Raw genomic sequence first — 6,953 nt, 5'->3', positions numbered from 1 at the left:
CCTTGACAGCCCTCAAATGCATCCCCATCCTCTTCAGTCCCCAAATGATGTGGTTTCACCCCTAAACCTCTTTGCCTTCGTCCATCCACACCATTAATCATCCATATGCGCTGAGAGGGAGATGCCTGGAGCAGCACATGCCACCATCTGGGAGTGAGGGACACAGGGGCGAGGCTTCCACCTGCTCCTAAAGTCCCTTCCCTTGGAAGAGAGCAGCTGTGGGGTGCCAAGCACATTCCCCAAAGCCTCAGCAACTCTGGGTGATAACCCTCCTGGCCCTGCCCTACACATAAGGCCTCTCTTCTGAGAGACACAGCGGCCAGCTGGGCAAGGCAGAAATGTCCTAGAAATGTGGCTTTGGCTGTGTAAGTCCCCTGTCTCACACAGCCTGGGCAGCTGTGGTTCTGCAGGAGAAGGGGAAGATGGCAGGAGCCTTGAAGGTTTAGCTCAGGACTTTGACTCTATCCTGCAGACAGTTGGAATGGGAGGCAAGTGCTTGCAGGCAAGGTCAGGAGGGGTGATACTTGGGATTCATCCACGTGACAGCCATGCCTGAGGCTGCAGGAACGGAAAGGGCCAGCAAGAGAGAGAGGCTTGAGTGGGAAGAGGAAGGACCAAGACTTTTAGAGTTTTGGAGGACGAAGAGGAGCCGTCACAGATGATGAGGATCTAGGCTGTCCCAGGAGAGAAGCCCAAGGCGTCCTGCCCTACATATGATCTATAGCATCCTCTGGGATGTCCTGGCCTGATCTGACCTGATTCCCATCCAAAGTTATAGGACCACCAGATAACCAGACCCCATTTGCACTGACACCATTTTAATGACTTTTTTACATAATCTTGCCTTTGTCTTGTAAAGCGATAACTCACATACCTATGCTTTATAAATTTAGCCCTACCTTCAACCCATGCTGCCACTCTTCACTGCCCATGCGTCCTGTCCCCAGGCTGCTTCATGCTATTCTCTGAATAGAGGAGCACTGCTGCCAGACCTTGAGGGTCCAAGAAATCTTTCTTTCAACTCCTTGGCTTACCGAGCCCGCAGCAACAGAGGCAAAGAGCCCAGAAGAATGCCAGGGAGGAGTGAATTTCAAGATGGGGGAAGGATGAGCAACAAATGCGGAGCTTCAGAGAGACCCAGGAGGGGGAGCATTGAGAGAGAATCATTGCTTATTGGTGAATGTCCAGGGCAAGGGACGGCTCACCGGGGAGGTGGTCCCAGCGAAGTAGACAGTTGGGTTTCTGTAGGATTCATATAAATCCCTGGGCACCTGCACCACCCAGGGTATAAAGGAAGGGTGGGAGGTCGGGAGCCTGCCCCACTGTAGGATATTGATGTGAGAGGGACCTTCGGCATCCCTGTACGAGGAAGGGCACCAGGACCCAAAGACTACCATAGGAGCAGGTCTATACTAACAAGCTTCCACTTTCAGGATCTCAGAGAAGATGGCGGGGTTCTCTCAGTTCTGCCAACCCTTTGAAGTCAAATGAAATGAGCTTTCCTTGCCTCTGCTTGATCAGCTTTGACAGGGGGAGGGCAGAGGGAGCTGTAGAAAGGGGAGAGTGTCCCTGAGGGTCCCACCCACCTTCACATAAAGGAGGCACTGCTCTTCAGCCCTCCCCACTCTGCTCACAGAACCTAACCCTGGAGGCAAGCCAAGAGCCAGCATGGCGAGGACTCTCTCCTGTTTGTGTCTGAGTTCCTGCCTCCTCACACATTTATCTTGTCCAAGGCTCACTTTTCCCCTTTATTCACTTATTCACGTATTCATTCATTCAGCACCTGTTAATTGAGCATCTGCTGAGGCAGGGAACTGTGCTGAGCATTGGGAACGTAGCAGTGAACAAAGCAGATGTGGACCTGCAGCCTTTGTGGTCCACGGGAGCCCCATTTATTAAAGAAACACACCCCTTCCAAACAGGTCCTTGAAACTGTAGCCAGTGCTGTGAAGGGGAAGGACAGCCGGGGGCTATGGAAGCTGCGTCAGCAGGCCTTGTCTCAGCTGAGGGTTCAGGAACTTCTCTAAAGAAGGGACCGTTCAGCTGAGATCTTAAAGATGAACAGGAATTTCTCAAGTGAAGAATAGGGGGAGAAGCATTCTAGGAACGTGTAAAGCAGGTGCAAAGGAAAAGGGGTTTATCCTGTTTGAGGAGCTGAGAGCAGGCAGGTAAGTGAGCCCGAGAGTCGACTTTGGGAGGAGAGTGGTGCCAGAACCAGCTGTCACATGGCCATAGAGACCCTGTTAAGGGTTTTGGACTTCAGCCACCGAAGGGAACTAAGTATGTGGTAATTTAATCAGATGTCCGCTTTTAACAGGTCGTTCTGTCCGCAGCCCGGGAATAGCTTGATAGGGGCCAGTGCAAGGTGCAGGAGGCAGCTGAGAGCTGACAGGGCCGGGCGGGTGGAGCTGGAGAGAAGCACAGATTACAGCATTTAGGAGGCAAAATGGGCCTGGGTGCTCTTGTTTGTCAGTGTCCTGCTTAAAATGTACCCACAGGGGCCGGCTGAGTGGTTAAGTTTGTGCACTTTGCTGTGGTGGCCCAGGATTTCGCTGGTTCAGATCCTGGGCTCGGACATGGCACCACTCATCAGGGCACGTTGAGGCGGCGTCCCACGTGCCACAACTAGAAGGACCCACAACTAAAATATACAACTATGTACTGGGGGGATTTGGGGAGAAATAGCAGAAAAAAAAATGTACCCGTAGAGCAGCCCACACTGTATTAGTCAGGTTAGACCAGGATGTAAAAATAAATACAGTAAAAATGAAACCGAAATGTCAGCGCCTTAGCAAAACAAAGATGTATTTCTCACTCAGGCAGTCTGAGGAGGATGAACGGGGAGGGGGGGCTCCTCTGGTCACTTGAGGACCCGGCTGACCCATCTTGGGGTGCCACCATCCAGACACGTGGTATTCCCCAGGTCCCGAGACAAGGAAGTGACTGCAAGTAGTTTATGTGGAAGTTCTCCCAGGGAACACCAGGAAGGACCAGGGGAAGTGACACAGGAAGGGGAGTGAAGCAGGAAACGGTGCTGCGGGGCCAGCCAGCCACTGCTGCGGGCAACTCTGGGAGCCCACACCCGGGCTCAATCAACCCGGGGGGGAGGGGGGCAGTGTTTATTGCCAATCTCCGACTGTCATTGGAGGGGCACTAACTGCGGTGCCTCCTGCTTGCCTTGGGCCAATGTCTCAGGTGGGTCATGAGCAGCCTTTGGAATGTCGAGGTGAGTGCTGATGGGGATGGGTGGCACAGAGGCACCTGCTTCTCTTCCGTCCAGAGTCTGAGAGGCAGGGGAGAGAAAGAAGAGCGAGGGCGGTAAGAAGGGGGGAACTCTCAAGCCCATGGCCCCAACCTACCTGGGACAGGGGCTAGGAATTGCTAGGAAGCCATGGAATATTTGGTGAGCACTACCAATTTTTTTGCCACAATATACAACCCCCAATACAGTTTGGCTGATGCAGAAGAGAATAGCACTCTATCCTTCTTAGGTAAAGACGTCATACCTCTGGTAACACAGCCTGATGGTACTTGAGCTGCCTTGGCAGCCATATCTCACTGACAGCTCCTGCCTCCTCCACTGCCCTGTTCTCTGGGTGCTTCCACAGCTGGGGGTTGAGGACAGTGCTGCTGGAGCACCACACACTCATGCTCTCCTATGCAAATTGGGAATTTTCCTAGAGGTAGGGCACCTGCTCCCCAGAGGCCCCCTTTGCATGCTACTTTTCATGGTACTCTTAACTCCTCCAAGCCGGAGTGGACTCACCAGCACTGGGCTGAGTACCGGGACAATGCTCCTGAGGGCAGGAAGTGAAGGGGCCGGTGTACATCCCACAGCAGTGGCGGTGGGTGACTTTGTTGCCAACATGTGGAGAAGTTTGAGCTGGGTCATGACGTCCTGTTTCCTGTTGACCCCGGTCACAAGCCACACTCCAGGAGTTATGGGGGAGGGGCAGAGAAGATCTCTGCTAAATGCACTGCCAAAGACCCCACTGGAGGAGATAGGATAATGGGCCCCAAGGCCCCGCTCCTGATTGCTGCACCTGTGAATGTGTTACCTACAAAAGGGACTTTGCGGATGTGACTACTTTAAAAATCTTGAGGTGGGGGCACTATCCTGGGTTAGCTGGGTGGGCCCGATATAATCACACGTCCCTATAAGAGGGAGGCAGGAGGGTCTGAGTCTGACAAGATATGTGATGGAAGCAGAGGTCGGAGTGCTGCAGAGCCACGAGCCAGGGAACACGTGTGTCCTCTAGACACTGGAGAAAGCCAGGAAGTGGCTTCTCCCCTAAACACAGCCTGCCGCCCCCTGATTTTTAGCCCCTCGTGACCCATTTCAGACTCCTGACCACCCAGGACTATGAGAGAATAAACTTGTGTTGTTTTAAGCCACTGAATTTGTGCTAGTTCTCTACAGCAGTAATAAGAAACTAATACAAATTTTCAAAATGTGCTACTAAAACTCAGGTGCAGAGATGGTATTTCTTACTGTTACGGGCGATAAAACATCATCGGTTCCTGGGAGCACGCTGTGGGCATGGCCCTGTGCTGAACTCTTTCCCTGCAGCATCTCCCCGACTCCTCATGACAACCTGAGAGGTTAACTCTTCTATTCTCCCCACTTTACAGATGAGAAGACTGTGGACCCAGAGGTTAAATTTGCAGCCCAAGGTCCCAGCTGGTGTGTGGCAGGGTTGAGACCTGAACGCAGGTCATTGGTTAGGTTGTTCTTAACCACTCCGTGACATGGTTTCTTGCTAAGAAAAAGACTTGACTGTTCAGTGAAAGAAACAATAAGAGAATGGGTGGGACCTTGAAGTGGATGTGGGTGGGCAGATGGTATTCCAGGAGGGGGACAGCACAAGTAAAGGGGTAACGGTTAAGGAGTCTCCCCCAGGCAGCCTTGTCCCCCCTCTGTGGTCACTGACACAGCTGTGGGCTCAGCTGCTGTTCAAGAGGCCAGCCCGCCTTCTCCCTCGAGGCACCTGCCCCCGCCCCTCCATCCTTCAGAGGCAGAGCTCCTAACCTTCTGCACATCCCGGTCCATCGGTACATGACTCTGGGGCAAACTGAGAGGATCTGGAGACATTTTTATAGAGCCTGGCAGAAAAAAAGTTACGTCTTCTTTATCTTATATAATTATGATAAGAACGATGTAGTGCAAAGCATTAGAAAAGATATTAAACACTGAGTTGGTATAAAACATCCAAATGAAATCTCCCAGACCTCTTAAAATGAGAGCCTTGGGCTTGCTTCCATGAACACAACTTTTTAACATCAGATTTTTTGAATGAAATAACTATGGGCTATTCCTAGTCAAGATTTTTTTTTTTTGTAATTGAGATATAATTGACATATTGTATTAGTTTCAGAGGCACAACGTAATGATTCGATGTATGTACCTGTTGCAAAATGATCACCACAACAAGTCTAGTTAACATCTATCACCACACACATAGTTACAAATTTTTTTCTTGTGATGACAACTTTTAAGATCCACTCTCTTTGCAACTTTCAAATATACAAAACAGTATTGTTAACAGTATTGTTATGTATGGTCGCCACGCTGTGTGGTACATCCCCAGCACTTATTTATTTTATAACTGGAAGTTTGTACCTTTCGACCCCTTTCACCCATTTTGCCCACCCCTCACCCCTCAAGGCTCTTTAATGATCATCTCTTCAATTGTGTGATAAACATCACCCACAAAAATCTTGACCCAAGGAGGTGATAAATTTAAAACTAATTTTTACAACTATTCAAAAATTTACAGCTGTTGAAATGGTAAGTAAAGACTCTAACACTCATCCTTTCCTTTCAATAACTGTAACCAAAATTCTTGTGATAATGACAGTAATAGGTTTAGAATCCAATCAAATTATTTTATATCAAAGCATTTTAAAACAACGTCGAAGTTGAATTTGCAGAGAGTGTATATGTGGTTAAAGCAGGCCAGCTTGGGTGCTACCAAAGGGCCGTCCACAACAAACAGGGAGCCATGTCCCCTACAGAAGACAGAGACTCCAAGCGGCCCCTGGAGCCACACCCCTCCTGGGCTCCTGGCCTCCTGCACCCCCCCACCCCACTACTCCAGACCTGGGGCCGTGTGCCAGGCTCTGTTAGCAGCTCAGAACCCTTGTCAGCCATGCACATTGATCTGCAATAGATGTTCAGGGGTGGACACCTCCCTGGCGGGATCTCCCTCATCCTGCTCTCCACCTGTGGGTGCCCCCCTCAGGAGTGCCCAACAAGGGTCCTCTAGATGTCCCAGCCTAGAGGCTTCAGTTGCCCCAGGGCCAGCCTGAGGGCCAAGGGATGCACTATCCTTCTCCACATATATCCTATTTGTGACACAATAGAGTTTCAACCCGGTCCAGTAGAACTGTAGAACCTGATTCAGCCGGAGGAGAAAAGCCAGAAAACACTTCCCTGCCTCCTCCTCCACCACCCCTACTCCCACCTAGCCTGGGTTCAAATCCACTCTTCCACCTACAAGCTGTGTAACCTCTAGCTAGTAACTTAACCTCTCTGAGCCTCAGTCCCCACCTCTGCAAAAGGGGACAATAGCACCTATCCCATAGATTGTAGGAGGATTACACGAGGTGATGTATGTAGAGTGTTGGCATAGGGACTGACACAGGAGAAGCCCTGGTCAGTGCCAGTTCTTGTCGGTCATATAGAGACTCATAGACACAGGACCACTCATGTGGTTACATGCACACATGAGGATACACAGACACTGAGGCCCAAGGCCACAACGAGCTCACACGGGGCACGCACAGGCTGCACAGATCTGAGGGCCCCCGGGAGTCTCCCTGTCCAGGCTCTTGCTCTGCTTCAGCCCCAGCCCCACGTGCTCACCTCAGGCCGGAGCTGTCTGGGTGGGGCTGGGTCTGACCTGCTCTTCTGGGAGAGTTGGCAGCATCAAAGGGAGCACTGTAAGCTCCTC

The sequence above is a fragment of the Equus quagga genome, chromosome 2 (genome assembly GCF_021613505.1).
Source record: "Equus quagga isolate Etosha38 chromosome 2, UCLA_HA_Equagga_1.0, whole genome shotgun sequence".
NCBI classification, from domain to species: Eukaryota; Metazoa; Chordata; class Mammalia; order Perissodactyla; family Equidae; genus Equus; species Equus quagga.
The sequence above is the reverse complement of the archived record's forward strand: the minus strand, read 5'-3'. Positions refer to the sequence as shown.